This window comes from Lathyrus oleraceus, chromosome 3 (assembly GCF_024323335.1).
Source record: "Lathyrus oleraceus cultivar Zhongwan6 chromosome 3, CAAS_Psat_ZW6_1.0, whole genome shotgun sequence".
Taxonomy (NCBI): domain Eukaryota; kingdom Viridiplantae; phylum Streptophyta; class Magnoliopsida; order Fabales; family Fabaceae; genus Lathyrus; species Lathyrus oleraceus.
Genome location: NC_066581.1, coordinates 316499304 through 316521590, shown reverse-complemented (window position 1 = coordinate 316521590; position 22287 = coordinate 316499304). Strand labels below are relative to the sequence as shown.

The following is a 22287-nucleotide window of genomic DNA, read 5'->3' as shown; positions in this document are numbered from 1 at the left end:
CTGGTGGCATCAGAATTGGAGGTTCTTGAAGATACTTCTTGATTTTGTCAAAAGCTTCTTGACATTCCTCATTCCATATCATCTCTTGATTTTTCTTCAGTAGCTTGAAGAGGGGTTTGCAGGTAGCAGTCAAGTGGGAGATAAATCGGGCAATGTAATTCAAGCGTCCCAAGAAACCTCTGACTTCTTTATTTGTACTGGGAACTGGCATTTCTTGAATAGCTCTCACCTTAGCCGGGTCAACCTCGATTCCTCTGCTACTGACAATAAATCCCAAGAGTTTACCGGATCTTACTCCAAAGGTGCATTTGTTCGGGTTCAATCTCAGCTTGTATTTCTTCAACCTCTCAAACAGTTTGTATAAATGATTGAGATGTTCCTCCTCGGTATGAGATCTGGCTATCATGTCATCCACATATACTTCTATTTCATGATGGATCATATCATGGAACAAAACCACCATAGCACGCTGGTACGTTGCCCCTGCATTCTTTAAACCAAATGGCATTACTTTATAACAGAACGTGCCCCATTGCGTCACAAACGTAGTTTTCTCCATGTCCTCAGGCGCCATCTTAATCTGGTTGTAACCTGAGAATCCATCCATGAATGAGAATACCTTGTGTTGAGCGGTGTTATCTACCAGAACATCAATGTGCGGAAGTGGAAAGTCGTCTTTGGGACTCGCTTTGTTCAAATCTCTGTAGTCTACACACATTCGCACCTTGCCATCCTTCTTCGGCACTGGTACCACATTAGCAACCCATTGAGGATAAGACGTAACAGCCAGAAAACCTGCATCAAACTGTTTCATAACCTCGGCTTTGATTTTCTCAGACATTTCAGGACGCATGCGACGAACCTTTTGCTTAACAGGACGACAATCTTCCCTCGTTGGCAGTCAATGCACTACTATATCGGTATCCAGTCCTGGCATGTCTTCATAAGACCAAGCAAAAATCTCTACATAGTCATGCAACATCTGAATCAACCTTCTCTTGACACTGTTTTCCAAGCCTGCTCCTATTTTGACTTCTTTCTTGTTTACTTCAGTACCCAGATTTACAGTCTCAACTGACTCCTCGTGTGGCTGTATAGTCCTTTCTTCCTGCAGTAACAGTCTGGCAAGTTCTCCAGGTACTTCGCAATCTTCCTCACTTCCATCCTCGGCTTGGTAGATCGGATTTTCAAAGTCATAATGAACAGTAGTAGAACTATTGTCAACAGGATCCAGAGTGGGTATGGATCTGCAATTCGTTACGTGAGTGTGTGTAAGAAAACATAGCTCGTTCGGAAGATGACAGAAAAGATAAAGAGCGCAATATTTGAATGCAGAAAGTCCATTGATTTATTGAATATGAATATGCTTATGAAGATGACAAAACCCTTAACAAATTAGCTATTGTGCCCCGGGCATAGACACAATGCTTGGAAAAGTTCAATTGTAAAAAAAAACAAAAATTTGCAACACCAAAATAGACAATAACAATTACTCCTGACTAAAGGAAATCGGGATAGTGTCTTTAGCCTTCCAATTATTGAGTCCGTCGCCGATTGTTGGGAAAATCCAGCTATCCAGGTCGCAATCGCTGTCAGCGTCTTCTGCAGCATTGATTTGATCTTTGACCATCTTTTCAGAGTTAAATCCCAGGCCAGATTTATCAGACTTGTAGGGTACGTTGATCAGTTGACCCCAACCAGTACATCCACCATCTTCAACCACAGCTTGAGCGTCCTTCAGGGAAATCATAGCAGGAGGAGTCCGAATAACCTTGGGCACACCGGAAGTTGGCTTAAGGACAGGATTGGTCGGAGGAACTACTTCAAATGACTGACAAGGAGTCTCAATGAATTCACCATCCATCTCGACGTATCCGAAGGTATGCACACTACTGACAATGTACTCTTCTTCTCCACACACGGTGACAATTTTATCCTCTGTGGGATATCTCAACTTTTGATGGAGAGATGAAGCTACAGCACCTGCCCCATGAATCCAAGGGCGTCCCAATAAGCAGGAATAGGCAGGACGAATGTTCATTACATGGAAGGTAGTGTTGAAGACTTGCGGTCCTATCTTGATAGGAAGGACTACTTCGCCATGGACAACACTCTTCGCACCATCGTAAGCACGTACCACAATGTCACTAGGTTTCAGTTCAATGCTTTTACAATCCAGCTTATCTAGCACAGCTGTCGGCAGCACATTCAGGGAAGAGCCATTATCGATCAACACATGAGACAAAGTGATTCCCCTACACTCAATGGAGATATGCAGGGCTTTATTGTGATTCTTTCCTGCTGGTGTCAGATCAGCGTCGGAAAAGCCTAGGCCATTGTCAACAGCCAAGTGAGCAACATAATGTTCGAACTGATCGACAGATGTCTCCTGAGGTACATGAGCGGTCTTCAAGAATTTTATCAATGCATTGGCATGAGGTTCAGAAGATAACAGCAGGGATAACATCGAGATCTTAGACAGGGTATGCCCCAACTGTTCTACAACATCAAAATCACTCTTGCGAATGATTTTCAGCACTTCTTCCATTTCTTGTTTGGCAACATCTTCGGGAGTAACTTCGACCGGTGTCTCTGACTGAGAAGGATTGACTGGTTCCTTTCCTCGAGTTTCAAGGACAGGAGGTGAGATTTCTGGAGAGAAGATCCTTCCGCTTCGAGTAATTTTACTAGTCCCAACAATGCCACTAGTATTAGCAGCATTATCCACTTGCTTCACGCCATGGACGTAAACATCACCGCCATAATTCCACGGAATAGCTTTGCTTGAGGAATACGGGATCGGGCCAGGTGCAGTGATGATTAGGGGAGCAACCCTGGGCTCAGCAGTAATCTTCACAGGCGCCCTGGTAGCGGTAATCTTCACTGGAACTTTGGACCTAGCAACCACAGATATTTCTTCAATAGGGTTTTCCGCCTTAGGAATCCTTTTGAAGAGAACTGTACGATCGTCCATCAGCCGTTGAATACCATTCTTCAATTTCAAACAGTCCTCGGGCCGGAGCATGCAGAGATTGCAATCTTCAGCACAACCTGGAAATAAACCAGCTTGCAATAAATTCCTCTTTATGATCGGGAGAGGAGATGTTAAGTCCGCCACATTGGAAATGTGAGAATCGTCACCCATAGCATTAACAGTCTTGTCATGGTTAGGCATAGGAGCAGTGATGACATTAGGAGTCTCCGGAGGCTCAAACTCAATTTCTCCAGCTTCGATCATATCCTGAATCTTATTCTTCAATGACCAGCAATCGTTTGTATCATGCCCGGGGCTATCAGAGTGATATGCACACCTGGCATTGGGATTATAACGAGAAGAGGTAGTGTTGGGATTTGTAGGAGGATCTCTAAGGGTGATCAAATTTGCCTTTAGCATTCCCTGCAGTGCCTGTGCCAAGGTCATATTGATCCTGGTGAACTGCCTTCTTGGCCTGTCTTGTTTGGGCTGGAAGTTTTGAGATGGTGGTGCTGCAATCGTAACTGCTCCAATGTCGTGGTCACGGTTTTTCTTGTTACGACCCTTTTGACCGTACACAGCATTTGATTCGTTCCTCCCCTGATAGGACCTTTTGGTGCTTGCAGAGGTAGCCGCCTGTATCTTTCCACTTCGGATGCCGCTTTCAACACGTTCACCTGTTAATATAAGTTCAGTGAAACCTGATGAAGAACTTCCCAGTAGATGGTTGTAGAATGGGCCGGTCAGTGTGCCCATGAACATGTCCACCAATTCTCTATCAGTCATAGGGGGTTTGACTCTGCCAGCCAAATCTCTCCACTTTTGAGCATATTCTTTAAAGCTTTCTTTAGATCCCATAGTCATATTCTGCAACTGTAGCCGGGTAGGTGCTAGTTCAGAGTTATACTGGTACTGTTTATAGAAAGCTGTTGCTAAATCAGTCCAGGTGCGGATGTCAGAGCTCTCGAGCTGATAATACCATTCCAACTGTGTGCCAGACAGGCTCTCTTGGAAGAAATGGATCCATAGCTTCCTGTCAGTGGTATGCGGCTGAATCTTTCTCACATAAGCTCTCAGATGCATCTGAGGACAGGACGCACCGTCGTACTTAGTGAAAGTGGGGATTTTGAATTTGCGAGGAATGGTCACATCGGAGACCAGACCCAAACTTTCGAAATCCAGACCGGGCGCCTTCTGACCCTCCATAGCTAGCATACGTTCTTCCAGCAACTTGTACTTATCATCTCTTGGAGAGTACTGTTCATTTTCATAATCTTCATCGTCATCCTCAGGGTTGAAGAGATCGACATTCTCCTCTTCTGAATCATTCTCTGTCTCCTCTTCTGGACCATTCGGGATCCCAAACTTGACTCCTGCGGCTTGTCCTTTACGCCTTCTTCCCGGGTTAATGAAACTCACAGCTTTCTTGTCTTTCTTCTTTTCGAGCAAAAGAGCCTTCAGTTCCTCCTGCCCCTTGGATAAGCTTAGCATCATCTCCTTGAATTGAGCATTCTGAGTCTGGAGATCTTTGACAGTTTGTTCGAGATCCATTTTTCTGTTTGTAATGAAGACCGTGAGAACATTGAACTTGTAGAATACATGTTATGCAGTGTTATGTTATGTTATGCAATGCATGAAATGTTTTCAAGGACTTTTGGAATTTAACTTTGCGTAAATCACCAACAAGAGAGAAATGTTTATTGCTAATTTCTTTGATCAATGTTCATTACAAAAGGAATAATAATAAAATACAATGAAAGCTCAAGTCTCCCAGGGGCGGCTTCTTTTTGGGCGAAGATACGCATTGAGTCTTCGTTCCTCATTAAGCTGACTGGTAAGTTCTAACACTTTCTTCCTTTCTGCGACGAACTGAGTCTCGAAAGTATCCCTTTCTTCTCTCAACTGGATCCAGGATCTCTTTAGTTCCTCAACGTTGGTAGGCATATCTGGATAAGGAATGATCTGAGGAGCACCTCCTTCAGCTTCAGGTTCGACAATCTGAGGTCCGATTGCAAGATACGGCATGACAAGTTCACGAGCTCTGGCGCGTACCCATCTGAGATAAGGTTCCATAGGAATAGAATTTTTCTGTCCTAACGCACCTCTCTTCACCATGCCCCAAGCTCGTACAAATCTTTGACGGAGGCCTTGGGAATCGTTGTCATAGTCGAACACAATGCCTTCGATGATCATTTCATGTGGACCATCTCTTCGAGCACAACCAAACTGTCGCAGAGCTAAAGCATGATTATAAGTAATACCTCCTCTTATTCCTAGGAGTGGTACATTAGGGAACTCGCCACAACGGTCAATGATGGTAACATTTTCCTTGAACTGAGGACACCAACAGATGTCTGAATGGGAGAGTGACATTATCCTTTGAGACCATTTCAGATTTTGCTCATTCTTCAAGACTGATTGAGGAAGGTATGAAATAAACCACCTAGACAATAGAGGTATGCAGCACATGAGAGTCCCTTGCCTTTTCATAGTACGAGTGTGAAGGGAATGCAAAATGTCTCCCAGCAAGGTAGGTACAGGGTTATGAGTGAGAAATATCTTAATAGCATTCATGTCTATGAATTGGTCTGGATTAGGGAATAACACCAAGCCATAGCTTAGTAATGCCAGGATGTCTTCGAAAGCACGGACATTCATAACTTTTAAGAATTCTCGGGCCTTATTTGTCAGGAATTTGGCAAGTAAACCCTTAACTCCACTCCTTGTTACCCAATTAGCTTCAATGTCGGACTTCGTCGTGTGTAAAGCTGCGGCAACTTCTTCAGACTTCGGAACCTTTTCTAAACCACTGAACGGTAGTTGATCAAGGATAGGTATCCCAAGCAGTCTGGAGAATTCTTCTAATGTGGGCACCAACTGATAATCTGGGAATGTGAAGCAATGATGTTTAGGGTCGAAGAACTGGAATAGAACTCTCATCATATCTTCTTTGAAACCAGTGGTAACCAAATTGAGGAGAGAGCCATGTTTCTGGATGAACTGAGCATGATCGGGAAGTTCTGACACTAAATTCTTGAGTTGAGGAGAGATTGCTACAAGATTAATCCGAGTGGTCTTCCTGGGAGCCATAGCCTTACAAAACAGAGCAAAGTTAAATCCCTAAGTCCTTGAAATGGCATATGTTATGATGCTATGATGTTATGATGCTATGATGTTATGATGTTATGAGGTTAAATAAATAACAAGCACAAGCAAGTCACACAACCATCATTCCTAGGTTTTAAGGCTTGCATGAGTTCCATAGGTAAGTACCCTCCCCACTGAAGTTTAGTTGGTTCAACCTGTCCTAGAATAGTAACCGGGTTCTAAAAGGATCTCAAATCATCGACCTTTCCTTAAGTCCACTTCAGTGCAACACCAAGTGGTTGACCGAAGCTTCCCTAAAGTCCAATCTCAAAGAGTGTAGTATCGAGTCTCAACCAACCCCAGTCGGAACCGAAGTCAGTTATCTCACTACTTTCTAATGGCCAGGATGAGTCAATTAGGGTTCTAAAAGTCTGGTTAATGCTTTGATGACATCACGCGGAAGCCAAATTTTTCCTCAAGTAACATGAGGAACATCAGGACAACCAAAGTGTCACATTAACCGTAGCCATCATTTTAACCATTCCAGTATACCCCGGATAGTCGCGATGATCTATTGCTACTTACCTAAGGTACACTAGATCCGGGTGTAGGATCTTTCACTCAAAAATACCCAAGCAATCCCTTAACAGTAAATCAGACAATTTGGAATAAGTGATCTTGTTTTTTTTAAGGTAACCTCTCTTTTTAAAGTTCCCCAGCAGAGTCGCCAGTTCTGTCATACGGTGAACTGACTTGGGGTGTTTGCTTTTTATCGCAATGTCGCGGATAGCAAGAGTCGCCACCGACTTTTCTTTTATCCAATAAGGAAAGGTGGAAAAGAACAGGAAAGACCTCAATAGATTTTGGGTTCGGGAGGTACATTATACAAAGGGAAGGTGTTAGCACCCTTTGTATCCATGGTTATCCATGGGCTCTTAATTGCTGGATCACTTATATTTTTGTCTGAAAAGTGTCGGTGAATTGTTTAGAAAATGTTTTGAAAAAGAGAATTTAACTTTGTAATGATTCTCGTATGAATGTATACAAAGTGGTTATCTCGTTTAATTTTGAAAATGGTTTGGGAAAACATAACTCGGTAATGATTCTAGTATGAATGTATACCAAGTGGTGATTTTCTAGGATTTTGCAAAGTGTGAGGGGTGAAAAATGTTTTAGGTTATGATCCAGTATTTGAGAGTTATACCTTCCTAAGGTCGTTATGGGCATTTCCTATCCTTATGAGGGTAAAACTGTCCTTACTATTGAGAAGTAAGTAATTTTACCCTTTTGGATGTTTAAGGGTCATCGTAGGGTCATCGATAGGTCATTGAAGGCAACAGTTGTAAGGATACCTTAGCATCCGAAGGGACGATCATCATTTCCGTAGGCTACACCGAAGGGTCATCGAGGGACGAAATCATATATTCGAAGGCAACATCCGAGGGACTATGATTTATTTTATGATGATTTAATCGAAGGGCCATTGCTAAGTGTATCCCCACGTTCGCGGGACATGACCGTTATACCGTAATACCGTAAGGCAGCAAAGAGAGGTCCAAGATCACATATTTAAAGGCCATATTTTAAAGTTAATTAGGTGATTATGATGAATCTCCACATTAAAATCAATACATTAAAAATAATACATTAAAATTAATACATTAAAATTAATTATTAAAATTAACACATTAAAATTAATTATTAAAATTAACACATTAAAATTAATTAAGCAATTTAGGGTGAGCCTCCACAAGGGTATCCCACAAATAAAGTGGAAGACCTAACGGCGGTCTTTTTTCTGGGACGTGTGAACCTTTGCAACATTCAGCAAACGGGTTAGAATACCAAATCAGGGTGCAATCGAGGATTACACCGCAAAAGCAACAGTAATATGATCAGATAAACAATGCCTGGCCATGATAAAACATGAATGAAAAATCAGAATAGAAAAGTCGGCTACTGTCAGGTTCGCGCCTGCCTCGCCTAGCGAAGGCTTAGCGAATACTCGCTGCATGCTCGCTTAGCGATGTGCTAGCGAGCGGCTGCGGATTCCGGTTTTAATAACGATATAATGGCAGCAAGCTCCACACTTTATAGCATTCATTACAGAGATTATGTGGTTAGACATTCAACGGTTCATGCATACTTAAATTCATATGTAAAACTTAAGATAGTTTCATAAATTCAATCATGATACCATGTGCAAATTAAGAACATAGGGTAGTAATAGCAATGCCAACCTGTTTGTAATCGAATTGTAACCTTGAATTGGCTGATCGGATCGAATTGAGCGGAAGTGACCTTGCCGCCGCCGGCTTTTCCTTCAGGGCTTCCTTTAGGGTTTTCCGTCTGTGAGCGCTAGGGTTTGCTTGCTAGAGTTCTCCTCTCTCCTTTTTTCGTCCCCTTTTCATTACTAAAGTGCTGGTATTTATAATGCCCTTTTTCATGACCTAATGGGCTCAGACCGAAGCCCGAAATTTTTTGTTGTCTGTCAGCTTCGCTAGGCGAGCTGGTAGCGAACGTTTGCTTCGCTAGGCGAGCGTGTAGCGAACGTTCGCTAGGCGAGCGTGTAGCGAACGTAACGTTCGCTAGGCGAGCGTGTAGCGAACAGGCCATTTTGGGCCATTTTCTGGATTGGGCCATTCGTGAGCTGGGCCTTTGTCCCTTTAAGATCAGTGCCATAAAATGAGTCGGAATGCCCTTGAAAAATATCTTGAACTATTGATGGGCAAATTTTGGGGTATGACAACGTGGTTGGATGGAAATTTATGAAATAGGGGAAGGACTTTCATAGGAGGAGAACTTCAATGTAATGATGGCAGTAACTAATCCAATTACATTTGGAGAAGTAAATAAAAGCAAGAAATGAAGGGAAGCAATGTCAATAGAAATTGAGACCGTAGAAAAGAATCAAACTCGGGAGCTTACAGTATTTCCCAAAGGAGTAAAGCCTATTGGAGTTAAGTGGATGTTCAAGACTAAGCGTAGTGAAGTTGTAGAAATAGAGAAATTCAAAGCAAGTTTGGTTGCAAAAGGGTATGTGCAACGTCATGGAATAGATTACACTGAAGTATTTGCTCAAGTGGTAAGGTTTGACACCATTTGTGTGATACTTTCAATGGCTACTCAGTTCAGTTGAAAGGCCTTTCAACTCAATGTAAAGAGTGTTTTTCTTCATAGGTAACTCAAGGAGGGAGTGTTTGTGAAGAAACTAGAGGAATTCATTAAAAAGGGGGAGAAGAAGAGAAAGTCTATAAGCTGAGGAGAGCACTCTACATACTGAAACAGGCACCACGAGCGTAGTATAGCAGAAATGAAGTCTACTTTATGCATTAAGGATTTAAAAGATGCCCCAATGAGCACACCTTGTTCACCAAGACAAAATGAGGTAAAATTTTGATAGTTAGCCTATGTGTTGATGATTTGATTTTTACTGGAATGATAGAAGCATGTGTGATAAGTTTAAAGCTTCAAAGATGTCAAAATTCGATACATCTGCTTTTGAAAAAATGAAATATTTTTTGGGGATAGAAGTTAAACAATGTTCAGATGGAATATTCATATGTCGAAGAAGGTATTCATGGGAAGTATTAGCAAGGTTTGGCATGGAAAATAGCAATGCAGTCAATAATCCAATAGTGTCCGGTACAAAGTTATACAAAGATGAGGATAGAGTTAGAGTTGGTGAAATCTATTCAAGAAATTGGTTGGAAGTCTCATGTGTTTAACTATAATTAGGCCTGACTTAGTGTATGATGTTAGCTTAATAAGTAGGTTCATTACAAGTCTTATTATGTCGCATTGACTCGCAGCAAAGAGAATTATGAGGTACTTAAAAGGTACAATAGATCATGGAATTTTCTACAAAAAGGGGGATAATAGCTTGAAACTTTTGGCATTTACGGATAGTGATTATGCTAGTGATTTGGATGATCGAAGAAGTACTCTGGATTTGTATTTATGTTGGGAGTTGGAGTTGTTTCAAGGTCATCAAAGAAACAATTGGTGGTTTCTTGATCGCGACTTTATGAGTCGAAATTTGGGGTACAAACTGCAAGTGCACAGTTCTATCGCGTAGTTTTAAAAGATATCGATCCCACAGGGACTTATGAATCGATATACCGTTATCTAAGGTTACTTCGTAAAGCTAAGGTGGATAATGTTTGATTGTTTGGGGAAAAGCTAAAACTAAAAAAATAGAATCTAAATTAAATATCAAATAAACGGATATCGGTATGTAGTTCGTCGTAATTAGGGAATCAATTCTTTGTCGGTTTCTTGGTTTTAAAATAAATCATTTCAGTTGACTTTATTGATTAAAAGTTTTATCTCAAACTCTCGCTCTGTTGAATAAACCATGATTTTATGTTAACGTAGCTGTCACTTATAATTAAGTCAAAAACCATTTTTTGAAAGCAATAAAGTCCGTTGAAACTCTTTTTAAGAAAACACTAACCGTTTAAACACCCTTATCTCAAACTCTCGCTCTGTTGATTTAGGTTATACAATTAAATTCGAATGCTTAACTCTCGTCCTCACATTCAATCTTTAAAAATACTTTTTGGAAAAGATTAGAATTTAATTAACTCTAAAAATTGCTCTCGCCCTGATCTAGAATTAATATCCAATTTACACTGTCCAGTTAAAACCTCAAACTTTCGCTCTATTGATTTTAACCTCTTTATGTCCTTTACTCTCGTATAAAAACTTTGTTATTAAACCTGTAAACTGAGACCGTAAAAAGAGTGATTTTAATTTCAAATTTAATTAAACCGACTTAGTTTTGATCCCTTATTCCGCTTACTCTACATACCGATATCTAGGCGAATTAGCCAGACATGCTAAACGAACTTAAATAATTATCATGCATAAACAGACTCATCTCAAGCAAATAATATAAATAAATAATAAAACAAAGCATTAAACAATAATGAACCTGAATAATTTAAACAGTAGTCTTGAACACTCCACCACAAGCCGGTAGGATTTGTTCTTGAATTCTTCAATTAACCAACAAATTAAAACGAAGGAATAAAAAACTAGATTCTAACGTAAGGTTAGATCCGGTGCAAAAGTTACACAATAGTTTCCGGTGTGGAAACTATTATGTGAAAATTAATTAAGTGCTAGAGAGGAAAATAGAGTTGCAAGAGAAAACAATAAAAATTGCAAAAGCGGTATGTAAAAGGTATGCTTAAACTGCTGAAGAAAAGAAAATTGGAAAATGCTGAAATCTGGAAAAAGCATGGAAACGTGGAAGTGTGGAACCTCTGCAGGGTTTGCAAAGTTGCTATTTATAATGATGCTTTCCGTAACGGTTTTCAAAGCAGTCCGCGTCAAGGAGTCTTCACGTAACGGATGCATCGCCGTGGAAATATGATTCAACGTGTAAACGTGGACTCTCAACGTCTCTGAAGGCAGAAATGTAGGGGGATGGTGTGACGTCCGTCACACCATGTGTGACGCTCGTCACATAAGTGTATGCAGCGTGACGTTCGTCACAGCATCCGTGGCGGTCGTCACAGGCACGACGCCTGTGTCTTCTTTGGGCTGGGCTTGGCTTTTGCTATTTGGGCCTTTTCATTCCTTTTTGCACCTCCTTTTCTTCCTTTTTTACTTGTGCTTCAAATAAGACACTGAGACAAATAGAAAGGAAATACCGCGTAATATCTAATAAAATGCAATAAATTGAAATAAATAATAATATAATTTAATTGAATTAAGTCCTAAAATATGATATAATTTCATGTTATCAAACTCCCCCATACTTAGATCTTTGCTTGTCCTCAAGCAAAATTTAGTATAGAACTCGTTAAAGGTTTTAGCCAGATGAAATTTCAAAACACACGTCAATTCGTATTAGGTTGCATGTAAACTTTGTTTAGAGGTAACTTGAGTTAAATCTCGACATCAACAACCACCGTCACAACCTAGATAACCCTGCCTTATGCAAATCAGTTCAAGTACACTATGATAGCTATCCTAGTTCCTTTACTCTTATTTCACCCGTTTTCATTCTAGCGAAATCACATTAAGCCCTTTATCTTTTCGCGCACATAGTGGAGTAACCGGTTAGTGATTCTGACTCCCTTTTTAGCTTGAAGTTCTGGTACATAAGTCGGATAACTTCGTTATTCAGTCCATTGCAAATTGCGGGGGATCGGACCGTAGTCTGCCTTACCAAGTTCAGTACCAGATACCTGCTGAACCAACTCATAATGGATCTTTCATCTTATGCTTTTGTATGATCTGCAACCTTTAGATTCAATGATCTGGTAAGGATCACCTAACTTACTTAGTGCATTTCCTCATATATTTATATTTTTTATGTTACTTTGGGAATCATTCACTTATATTCATCGACCCTCCACGTAGTTTGCTATTAAGATGGTGCTGACTTCTTGTATAAACTACTCGGGGTTACTATAAAACTAAAAGTTCAAGGGATTGGTATAATAGGTACTTATCCTGATCTAACGTGTTGAGGTTTGTTTGGAGTGTTTGGCGGTAGTAGTTTTTCGTCTTAATTCGTCTCAAGTTCGATAAAATGAGCAACCTTTATACTTATTGGGTGTTGAATTTTTGTTGTGGCTCGTGAAAATTTGAGGGAATAGATAATAGAAATTGTTCACACTCGGGACTTAACTTAAAATAAATCTATATTATAATAAAATTTTTTGTTTTTTTTTTGTTTTTTTTTTTTGTTTTTTTTATAGGGAAATAACAATGAAAAGAAAAGTACATACTTGAAAAAGAAATGGAAGTTGAAAAAAAAAAAAAGGAAGTAGAAAGAACAAGTTTCCCCCCCATACTTAAATTAAACATTGTCCCCAATGTTTTAAGGAAATGAAATACAATAGGGAAAGGGAAAAGAAACTACAACTAAGGCTGCCTTCCGCCTCTTGTTCTTGGGCCTGGTGATCTCTGACGTAAGTCTAAGTTGTCGAACCTGCTAAACAACTCAGTGAACCGCTGATCGGTTATGTTATTCCTCTCTGCCTGCTGTTGTTGCATTTGGCGCATTAGTTGCATCATTTCGAGATTCTGTGCTTGCATACCATCAATTGCATCCATGATGTCGTCGTTGGTTGCAGGCCTTCGTCGTCGACGACGTGAGGGTGAGCCAGATTGTTGTGCAGGAGTAGGATCACCTTGTTCCATGTCTTCAAACTCGTCTTCGGGCGGGTTTGTATGCGAAGGCTCGGTAGCTTCGGGAGCATTCAGATCATAGAGGTGGCGGTTGGGATTGGTGACATCGGTTAGGGAAATGTTGGGGAGAACAACGCTTGGAATAGCCTGGTTGTTCACCATAAGATAATATCCTCCGCCTACTCTGTTCTTAATCAGGCGGCTGGATCGACAGTAGGCTATATCCATAAATAGGGGAGATAAAGCTTCTAAAGTTTGGAGGCGGTCCCCTAGGTTTAAGCCTAATGCTATGGTGGTTATTAATCCACCAATGACAAAGGGTTGACGGCCTCTAGCACATAAGGTGCGGATATGATGAAATAGAAAAGAGGCAGCGTTTACCTTAGCCTGCGGTTCGAAGACGCATTCGAGGAAGAAAAGTTCCTTTGCGTTGACCTTGTTGTTGTTTGGTCTACCAAAAACTGTGTTCTGTAAGATGCGGATAAAATATCGGATGGTTGGATTATGTATGTGGGAAAGAAGGAGTTCTTCCCAGTTGTAGGCATCTAGACCGGATATTTTCTTAAAAAGGGTGAAAACGGCAATTGTGTTCCAGTTTAGGTCGGGAGGGATTCTGGGGTAGACTTGGCCTTCTGTGGAGAATTGTAGCATGGTACTCAACTAGTTTTGGGTTAAGGAGTACTCGGTGTTGAACATACGGAAGGTTGCGGTACCGGTTAAGAATTCGTCTTCACCGGCGAGAGTGGTGTATGCGTATGAACTTAAGAATTCTAAGGTTAGGGAGGGGTAAGTGGGTTGATTATGCGTGCACAGAAAGGTTAAGTCGGCTTGACGGAGCATCCATTCGATACCTTGGAGTAATCCTAATTGTTGTAAACAAGTAAAATCAGGATACCTGGTGGAGACGACGCCTCGCTGTTGGAAACGCTCGTATTGCTCCCTTTGATAATTTTCATCTTCGGTTCGGAAGATGATATTTCCGAAATTCTGGTTACCCGCCATACTGATGGATGAACTGAAAGAGGTAAATTGGAAAGAAAAGAAAAGTGTTTGATAGAAGAAAGTGGTTTGTGGTGAATGAAGAAAGGTTTCGTGGGTATTTATAGGAAAAATTTTGGAAGTTGGAAAAATAGGTGGTTGAAAAGTGAATAATTGTGGGTAAATGTGAATAAATGGGGAAGGTAAAAAGTTGAAGGGGTGTAATGTTCGTCTCCAACGGCTCCTTAACGTTCACCTAGTCTGAAGGGCGTTACGCTCGTTACAGGTGCATGACGGGCGTCACAGGTACTTAGCGTGACGTCCGTGACAGAATGTGTGACGCTCGTCACACTGTCTGTTTGGCTAATGTTCAGCTAGCGTCCTTCAGAGTGACTGGTAAGTTATTATATATTATTATTTTTTGTTTGTTATGCTACTGATTGATTTATTCTGCAATTTAATTTCTTCTGCATGCTTATTCTACTTTGTATAATAATAAGTCATAGGTAGCAACAGTAGAGAACATAATAGCTATTGCATAATAAAATTAAATAAATAGCTTCAATAAAATGATCATAATGTAATATTGGAAAGAAAAACAAAAAATGCGAAAGGGAAACAAATGCGAACATGAATTCAAATAACATTAATGAATAATCTAACTTAAAACTAAATAACTAAGAAAATAATTTCTATCCATCTGCACGATCTCTGGCCGGAGGAGCAAAAGAGTTAACATGGTATAGCAACTCGTGAAACTGATTTGTCATACTGCTCATGTATCCTAGAACTTCGTGTCTCATTTCAGTAAACTCTTCTCTGAGGGCGTCTTGTTCTGACATCAAAGCTTCAATGGCGGTGTTATAATCAGTTCCGGGCATATGATGTCGGAGGTCAGATATTGCTGATTCTTCGGTTTGAACAGGCTGAGGAGGAGGGTCAATATCATAATAGCCAGATGGTGTTTGAGGGTCAGATTCAGCATAAGGGATCTGGTCATCACAAATCTCATAGTCCTGGATGGATTCAGTGGATCTAGCAGGAGAGGGTGTTGCGTTCAGATTGTAGAGCCAGTTACTGCGGTTATGAACATTAGTCCTGGGATTGGGTAAGGTGAATAGGCAAAGAACTTGGTTATTAATTATAAGCTCGAACTCGTCAGACCCTTGGTTTGCTATAAACATGGCATTGAAGAGGAAGGGTATACTCATAGTAGTAATGCCACAGAAGGGGCTTAAGTCAAGCATAGGCTGACGTAATCCAATAGCATTACCAATCATGGTTATCAAACCGCCTACTCTAATAGGTGCTCGCTCATCTTGGATAAGGTGGTCTAAATTTGCTAGCATAAAGGTGGCACCGTTTACTGGACGGTTCTGGGAAGCACAGAATATGATGAAGAGTTCATCACGTGAAACTGAAGTACTGTATGGCTTTTGTCCAAATAAGGTGTGGGTCAGGATCCTATGGAAGTAGCGGAAGACCGGGTTATGTATGTTTCCAGAGAGAAACTCATGTTCCTCGGGATCGTCATTTCCAGTCAAGCTACCCCAAAAGTGTTCGAGTTCTCTATATTCAAAAAGTTCTTCCTGGCTCACTGTGAATGTATCAAGGGAGGTAGGGAAACCCAAAAGGTTGGTAAAGTCTCTAATATTAAATTGGTACTCCATGTTGAACATTATGAACTGGATAAAACCTCCTTTAATTCCTTTCCCATGGCTGGGTAGATAGATTAGGGAGCTAAGGAATTCTAGTGTTAGTCTCCGGTAGGTGACGAAATGTCGTAGGATAGGAGATGTTTCCCACCCTATCTGATTCAGCAAATACAGGACACTTTCTCTTAGTCCAAGGGCAGTCATAGCCCAGTCATCAGCATATAAACTAGGTAGCATCTCTCTCGTGGCTAGTTCTTCAAATTTTAGTTTGTGAGCCATTCCTCTGAATTTGATACCCATACGGTCAATTTGTCCCATCTGGTTAGTGTTAGCTAGAGAAAAGAAAACATGAGTTTTAGTCAGGATTTGGCCAAATGCCGAAAGAAAAGAAAAGTTTTTTATAAATTAATATAAATTAAGAATGAATACTAAACAGAAATTAAAAGAATGATTAAGGAAAAAAAATAGAAAAATAATAATAGAATAAGGAAATAATAAAATATTTGTGGGTTGTCTCCCACTAAGCGCTTTGTTTAATGTCGCAAGCTCGACATAAAAACAATCAATTATAATCTATAATTTCTTGAGGCATTTCGTCTAAGTGTAGGATTTGCGAATCTTCGTTGGTTTCCGCACAGTTATAGTGTTTTAGACGTTGCCCGTTTACGGTGAACGGTTCTGTGGATTTTCCTTTAATTTCTACCGCTCCACTGGGAAAGATGTTAGTGATATGAAAAGGACCTGACCATCTGGATCGTAGTTTTCCCGGAAATAACTTTAGCCTAGAGTTAAATAAAAGGACTGTATCGCCTTGCTTGAAGATTTTCCTTGATATGCGTTTGTCATGCCATTGTTTTGTTCTTTCTTTGTAGATTCTGGCATTTACATAGGCGTCTCTTCTGAGTTCCTCTAATTCGTTTATGTCAAGGATTCTCTTTTCGCCGGCGGCCTTATAGTTTAGGTTCAGATTTCTAATAGCCCAATAGGCTTTATGTTCTAATTCTACCGGGAGGTGGCAGGATTTTCCATAAATGAGCTTAAATGGGGTCGTCCCTATGGGGGTTTTATAAGCAGTTCGATATGCCCATAAAGCTTCTGGTAGTTTTAATGACCAATCTTTCCTTGAGGTGGCGACTGTTTTTTCTAATATTTGTTTAATCTCTCTGTTGGACACTTCCACTTGCCCACTGGTTTGCGGGTGGTAAGGTGTCGCTACTCTATGCCTTACGCCATACTTAAACAGTAGTTTTTCGAGTACCTTGGATATGAAATGTGATCCACCATCACTGACTACTATTCTTGGGATGCCAAATCTCGGAAATATTATATTCTTAAAGAGTCTAGTTACTACTCGGGTGTCATTTGTTGGGGAAGCTATAGCTTCGATCCATTTTGAAACGTAGTCTACTGCCACGAGTATGTATTTGTTACCGAAAGAGGATGGAAAAGGTCCCATGAAGTCTATTCCCCACACGTCGAAAATCTCTACTTCCAAAATACCTTTTTGTGGCATCTCGTCACGTCTAGATATGTTTCCTGTGCGTTGACATTTGTCACATTCCTTAATAGCCGCATGTACGTCCTTCCATATACTTGGCCAATAAAAACCGGATTGTAGGATTTTAGAGCAGGTCTTGGATGTACTTGCGTGTCCACCATAAGGAGCGGAGTGGCAGTGTTGGATTATATTTTCTACCTCTTCTTCGGGTATACATCGACGGAAAATACCATCGGGGCCTCTTTTGAAAAGTAAGGGATCATCCCAGTAATAGTGTTTTATGTCATAGAAGAATCGTTTCTTCTGCTGGTAGGATAAAGTAGGTGGAACTATTCCGGCAGCTAAATAGTTGATGAGATCAGCGTACCATGGCGTAACAGATATAGCTAAGGTGGTTTCTACTCGCTTGTCAGAGTTATTCTCTTCCAAAGTAGCTATAAGTTTATCGTACGAGAAATCATCATTAATTGATGTTCTTTCCGGTTCAAGGTTCTCAAGTCTAGAGAGGTGGTCTGCTACTACGTTTTCAGTTCCTTTCTTGTCTTTGATTTCCAAATCGAACTCTTGTAGCAACAAGATCCATCTTAGGAGTCTAGGTTTAGCATCCTTTTTTGTTAAGAGGTATTTGATAGCAGCGTGGTCAGTGTAAACTATTATTTTGGCTCCGACTAAGTAAGAACGAAATTTATCTAGCGCAAACACAACTGCTAGGAGTTCTTTCTCGGTTGTGGCGTAATTCATCTGTGCTTCATCTAGAGTTCTACTTGCGTAATATATGACATGAAGCTTTTTATCCTTTCGTTGTCCTAAAATAGCACCTACAGCGTAATCGTTGGCATCGCACATTATTTCGAATGGTTCATTCCAGTCGGGTGTCTGCATTATGGGTGCGGAGATCAATGCTTGCTTAAGCGTTTGAAATGCTTCTAAACAGTTATTGTCGAAAATGAATTCAGCATCTTTCATCAATAGTCCGGTTAAAGGTTTAGTTATTTTAGAGAAGTCTTTGATGAATCGTCAGTAAAAACCGGCGTGTCCTAAGAAGCTTCGTACTTCTCTCACGGTTTTAGGGGGTTGAAGGTTTTCGATTACCTCTATTTTGGCTTTGTCTACTTCAATTCCTCTATTTGATATAATGTGTCCTAAAACAATTCCTTCTTGTACCATAAAGTGGCATTTCTCCCAGTTAAGTACTAAGTTTACTTTTACACATCGCTCAAGAACTCTTTCTAGGTTCTCAAGGCATTCTTCAAAACTTTGTCCGCATACGGAAAAGTCATCCATAAATACTTCCATGATATTTTCGAGAAAATCGGCGAAAATTGCCATCATGCATCTTTGAAAAGTTGCAGGAGCATTACACAAGCCAAACGGCATTCGTCTATAAGCGAAGGTACCAAAAGGGCACGTGAATGTTGTCTTTTCTTGGTCATCAGGGTGAATTGGTATTTGAAAGAAGCCTGAATAACCGTCTAGATAACATAAATGTGAATGTTTTGCCAATCGCTCTAGCATCTGGTCAATGAATGGTAAAGGGAAGTGATCTTTTCGGGTTGCTTTGTTTAGTTTCCTATAGTCAATGCACATTCTCCATCCCGATTCGATTCGTTTGGTTATAGTTTCTCCTTTTTCATTTTCAATGACTGTTATACCACCTTTCTTTGGTACTACGTGTACAGGACTAACCCATTTGCTATCAGATATAGGATATATAATACCTGCCTCTAATAACTTGGTTATTTCCTTCTTCACTACCTCACTCAGGATCGGATTTAGTCTCCTCTGGTGTTCTCTAGAAGTTTTACAGTCTTCTTCTAGCATGATGCGGTGCATACAAATAGAAGGACTTATTCCTTTAAGATCGGTGATGTTGTAACCTAGTGTGGTCGGATATTTTCTTAAGATATGCAGGAGTTTTTCTGTTTCGAGTCTTCCTATGTCAGCATTAACTATCACAGGTCGTTCAAGTTCTAAGTCTAGGAATTCATATCTCAGATTCTTGGGAAGTGTTTTCAGATCTAGGGTTGGTTTCTTAAGGCATTGCGTAGGGTCCGGTGTTATTGCTAAACATTGGTTAAGTTTGTCTTCTACAGGACAGTCGGATGATTTGTCCTTTTCTAACTCTGTTTCTTTTATGCATTCATCGATGATATCCATGAAGTAACATGTATCTTCTATTGCAGGTGCTTTCAAAAATTGGGAAAGAATGAACTCAATTTTTTCTTCTCCTACTTCGAAGGTTAGTCGTCCTCGTTTTACGTCTATGATTGCACCGGCAGTTGCTAAGAACGGTCTTCCCAGTATAATGGGTGTAATATCATCTTCTCTAATGTCCATAATTGTAAAATCAGTTGGGATGTAGAATTGACCTATGCGTACGGGAACGTTTTCAAGAATTCCTACAGGGTATCTAACAGAACGATCTGCTAGTTGCACAGACATTTTGGTTGGTCTTAATTCTCCCATTTCCAGTCTCTTGCATATGGATAAAGGCATAACACTAATTCCGGCTCCTAAATCGCATAAGACTTTGTCGATGACAAATTTTCCTATGTGACAGGGTATAGAGAAACTACCCGGATCCTTGAGTTTAGGAGGCATGTTCTGGATTATAGCGCTACATTCGGCAGGGAGTGTAACGGTTTCGCTATCTTCAAGTTTCCTTTTATTAGAAAGAATTTCTTTTAAGAACTTGGCGTATGAGGGCGTTTGCGTAATAGCTTCTGTAAACGGGATTGTAACGTTTAATTGTTTAAGGAGGTCAACAAATTTTTTAAATTGGCCCGCATCTTTGGTTTTAACAAGCCTTTGAGGGTAAGGGACAGGTGGTTTATAAGGTGGTGGAGGTACATAAGGTTCCTTCTTTTCTATGGTTTCCTTATTACTCTCTTCCTTTTCCTTAGGTCTATTTTCTTCCTCAGTTGACTTTTTAGGGTTTTGGTTTCCTATCCTTGGATCAGATGGTCCTTCCACTTCCGTTCCACTTCTTAATATGATTGCATGAGCGTGGCTTCTCGGGTTAGGTTGGGGCTGTCCAGGAAATGTACCAGTTGGGGCAGCACTAGGCGCTTGTTGTTGAGCTACTTGTGATATTTGTGTTTCCAGCATTTTGTTATGGGTAGCCAGGGCATCTACTTTACTTGCTAGTTGTTTAATTTGTTCACCAGTGTGTACATTCTGGTTTAAGAAATCTTTATTGATTTGTTGTTGAGAAGCTATAAAGTTTTCCATCATGATCTCCAAGTTGGATTTCCTAGGGGCGTTATTGTTATGTGTAGATGGGTTCGGCTTCTGATATCCCGGAGGTATAGCTGAGGCTTGATTTGGAGACTGTCCAGGTGCGTACAAAGCATTATTACTCTTATATGAAAAGTTTGGATGGTTCTTCCAATTTGAGTTATAGGTATGCGAGTAGGGGCTTCCTTGATCATAGTTTACTTGTTCTGCTTGGATTCCTGTTAAGAGTTGACAATCTGTAGGAGTGTGACCTTGGATTCCACAGACTTCGCAATTCTGAGTTATAGCAACCACGGCGGTTGGAGGTGATACATTTAAACTTTCAATTTTCTGGACCAGAGCATCCACTTTTGCATTAACATGATCAAGGTTACTTATCTCGTACATGCCGGTTTTCGTTTGAGGTTTTTCCACCATTGTTCGTTCGGTTCCCCACTGATAGTGGTTTTGGGCCATGCTTTCGATAAGCTGGTAAGCATCAGCATAAGGTTTGTTCATTAGTGCACCACCTGCAGCGGCGTCTATTGTTAACCTTGTGTTGTACAAGAGACCATTATAGAATGTGTGAATTACTAACCAGTCTTCTAAACCATGGTGTGGACAAAGTCTCATCATGTCTTTGTATCTTTCCCATGCTTCGAAAAGAGACTCGTTATCTTTCTGTTTAAATCCATTTATCTGGGCTCTTAACATAGCTGTTTTGCTTGGCGGAAAATATCGGGCAAGAAAAACTTTCTTCAACTCGTTCCATGTGGTGACAGAGTTGGAAGGGAGAGACTGAAGCCATCTTCTAGCGCTATCTCTTAATGAGAAAGGAAAAAGACGAAGTCTAATTGCCTCTGAAGTGACACCATTAGCTTTAACAGTATCAGCGTATTGGACAAATACGGATAAATGAAGGTTTGGATCCTCGGTAGGATTTCCAGAGAATTGGTTCTGTTGCACTGCCTGCAACAATGAAGGTTTGAGTTCGAAGTTGTTTGCTTCGATTGCGGGCGGAGCAATACTTGAATGCGGCTCATCTTGTGATGGAGCGGCGTAATCTCTAAGAGCACGAGCTAGTTCTTCCATCTCGGGTATCGAAGGGAAAATGTTTTTGAAATCAGGAAGTTCGACAGGAGGGAGATTATTTGCAGCACGATATTCCCGAATTCGTCGTAAGACTCGGAGATATAGTTCGATATCGTTGATTCGTAAATAGAGAGGTTCGCCTTGTGAGCGAGTGCGTGGCATACAAATCGACGATAGAAAGAAAAGAAAAGAAACCTTAGTCTCTACAGCGTAACGGAAGAGTTACGATATCGACTAAACAAAAGTCCCCGGCAACGGCGCCAAAAACTTGATCGCGACTTTATGAGTCAAAATTTGGGGTACAAACTGCAAGTGCACAGCTCTATCGCGTAGTTTTAAAAGATATCGATCCCACAGGGACTTATGAATCGATATACCGTTATCTAAGGTTACTTCGTAAAGCTAAGGTGGATAATGTTTGATTGTTTGGGGAAAAGCTAAAACTAAAAAAATAGAATCTAAATTAAATATCAAATAAACGGATATCGGTATGTAGTTCGTCGTAATTAGGGAATCAATTCTTTGTCGGTTTCTTGGTTTTAAAATAAATCATTTCAGTTGACTTTATTGATTAAAAGTTCTATCTCAAACTCTCGCTCTGTTGAATAAACCATGATTTTATGTTAACGTAGCTGTCA

At 40.4% G+C, this 22287-nt stretch overlaps 1 non-coding gene across 1 annotated transcript; it reads left to right on the top strand.

Moving 5' to 3' along the window:
• Positions 1-21164: 21164 nt before the first annotated feature.
• Positions 21165-21271, top strand: LOC127133322 (small nucleolar RNA R71). Its single transcript, XR_007807306.1, has one exon. It is a non-coding gene; the product is annotated as a small nucleolar RNA R71 (small nucleolar RNA).
• Positions 21272-22287: the final 1016 nt, after the last annotated feature.